The following is a 2,966-nucleotide window of genomic DNA, read 5'->3' as shown; positions in this document are numbered from 1 at the left end:
GCAAAAATCATCTCATTTGTCGTTAAGTTTTGTTTTCAACACACCCTCATTGTCAATTTCTATATTCTGACAATTATATATGCTGACTTAGTAGTGAAAATCCTGAAATTTTCTAAACACTTCTTATTCTAAAAAAAGGCAAATAAATCGTCAAAACAGAACTAGTATTTGTGACATACAAATTACTTACCTACATATATACTACGGACGTGACATGTTATTGACGTTTACTCGCGCTTTGTTTGTTTATAAAATTAAAATTAAATTAAATAGTATCTGCTTTACTACACAACAGATATGTATTACATACCAATACATGCAGTCGATTCACAACATCTGTTATTATTGCAAAAAGGGCCTATGCCTGTGTCTTGTTCATTTACACCACACGCAGGTTTACTCTCTCCGTTTCTAGCTTTACACTGAGCATTCTGAAGTGTATCTTAGAATAGATAAGATAGAAAAAAAACAATTTATATATACATTATAAAATAAGCTACACTAGTTTGAGGATTTCTCGAAAAGAATAATATTATTACAAATATCTTACATTTAGTCTTCATGAACGTTTTTATTAGACATTAAAACCTCAGAATATTTTTAATCTTATTAACACCTTGAAGAATATATCTGATTTTGCTTTTATTTCATTGTCAAAAATCCTACGTTATTGTCATTCATTCTAGGAAATTACCGTTCGTGCAAATGTCCTAACCATTACTCTTACTTCATGTTAAAATGTTTATCAGTTAAAAGATGTGTGGGCAGACGTGCATGACACAGCATCCAAATGACAAACATAATCAATCTTCCACAACAACAGACATGTTTCATAAAATACATCAAGACTTTCATTGTTTGAAGTTTTCGAAATTGTAAAGAAACTGTGAAGCCGTTATCAATGTAAAGGTCGTCTATAAACACAAAATTCATAGTTTCTATTCAACAATAACTTAGGAACAAAAACCATTATGAACTGTGGTTTTATTCATTTTTGATGGTACCAATATTATTGAGTTGATAATAATTTAAGGTGACCGTAATCTGCCCTCTGCAATTTTGTCGAGTTTTGTCTCCTACATACATTTTCCATTTCCATTCTGAATTTTATATTTTACATTTTCCTGAATCAACATTTCCGTAGTATTGCCGACAAGTCTGCGTACAATTATAGAAAATTTTAATTTGTTAGAAATGTTAAGTCGTTGATCACATTGTAACATTTAATCAACGAAAATTGGTATTCCTTTTTATCAAACACCTGTAATCAATCAACAGTAACATGCATGTGTTTGCGGTTTACATACCATTACACTTAGGTGGTTGGCAACATCTATAACTATGACGGCAACATGAACCTGTGTCTTCTTCGTCTACAGCACACGTTGGTTTACATATTCCATCTCCAGCTTTGCACTGACGTTTATCTAGATATGCAATTAATATAAATATTCTTTTTATTGTTTAAGGAATGACTGTAATATTTTATTTGTCTATGAAGAAATAACATAAACAATTTGGTGCACACTGAATAACGCGCGTAGTTATTTCGAATAGATAGAACACATATTACAGTCATTTCTTATAATTTAATTCTATATTCCATTTTAAACCGTAGAAAACCATGAAAACCGTTGTTGACGTCACTGTCACATGACTAAATTATGTCTATGGGCTGATAACAAAATAACGTCAGCCAATCAGAAGACGCGTTACATCCAAAATTAAATTATTCCAGAATACATGAATTTTGAATAAAAAAAAGTGTTTCGGACAGACAAAACAATATCAATTGCAGCACTGGGTCTACAACCCTGCTGGTAAACTCTTTGGCTGTGTTTGATATCTTATCTTTAAGTCATATAGCATATGAGTCATTATAACACAATGTGACTGCCGTAACCGTATTGTTTACCTCTTTCCATATTATGTCGTTTAGCTTTGTTTACAAATCGTTATTAAGATAATGGATTTTTGTGCGATTGTCATGCAAGTAAGACGTTTGGTTAGCTTAAAAACTAGGTTAATATGCACCATTTTTAACTGTTTCTAATCAGGAATATGACAGTTGATATCCATCCGTTTGGTCTTTTTGAGCGTTTCATTTTACCATTTCCTCAAGGAATTTCCATTAGGAATTTGATCCAGTCAACCTATATTTTCTCATGAATTTAATGATTCATTTTGTAGCTTTTAATACGTACAATGAGTTCTAACAGAAGTAAATTGAGTTTAGAAAATATGAAAAAGAAATATATTATAAATGAAAACTCTATTACTGAATGTTTAGAATTGTTAAAATCAAGTTAGTCTGAAAACTAATTATCATCGGTTGTTAAAAAAAGAACTAAACAATTTCGTTTAAAATTAGACATAAAAAAATATGCATCTAAAAGTTGTTCTTTGTATTAAAATCAGACTGTAACCAACTCTAAAAAACAATAAAGAGTAAAACTGTATTTTACATACACAATTGAACTTAGATTCTGCAGTAGTGTAACAAAACCGCATACAAAATTTAAAAAACAAATTACACATAAGCACAATGTTTATACTTAGTTACAATAACATTATATATTTTCAAATGAAAATAAAGAAGTCTTACTTTTAACTTGGTTTACTCTCACCGCCGCAGCACAAACAATGAAAAAGACATATACAACTTTCATCTTGGTTTACTTATGTTCCACTTAGAACATGTAAATAGTTAGTAATGTATTAATACATATATATATATATTGTTGATCGCGGGGTTGTTCTGTCTTGAAGTATGTATATATCCACTTTGATTGCTATATTTAAATCTGTTATTTCAATCTGTAGCATATGTAGAGAAAAACAAGTAACACATTTTTATTCAGACATTGCTTAATGTTTGTTAAGTTCAATCAATAAGACTATTACATGTAGATTTGAAAAATTATCAAAATCAGTGCAATTTGTAAAAGGAGTAGGTTCAGTAAGAT

General features: G+C 29.9%; 1 long non-coding RNA gene across 1 annotated transcript; it reads right to left on the bottom strand.

The window, feature by feature from the left end:
• Positions 1-338: 338 nt before the first annotated feature.
• Positions 339-2,722, bottom strand: LOC139503338 (uncharacterized). Its single transcript, XR_011659082.1, has 3 exons — positions 2,606-2,722; positions 1,308-1,427; positions 339-442 (listed from the first exon to the last, which is right to left on the bottom strand). It is a non-coding gene; the product is annotated as an uncharacterized lncRNA (long non-coding RNA).
• Positions 2,723-2,966: the final 244 nt, after the last annotated feature.

This window comes from Mytilus edulis, chromosome 14 (genome assembly GCF_963676685.1).
Source record: "Mytilus edulis chromosome 14, xbMytEdul2.2, whole genome shotgun sequence".
Lineage (NCBI taxonomy): Eukaryota > Metazoa > Mollusca > Bivalvia > Mytilida > Mytilidae > Mytilus > Mytilus edulis.
Note: the sequence above shows the minus strand (reverse complement) of the source record. Positions and strands in the feature narration are given on the sequence as shown.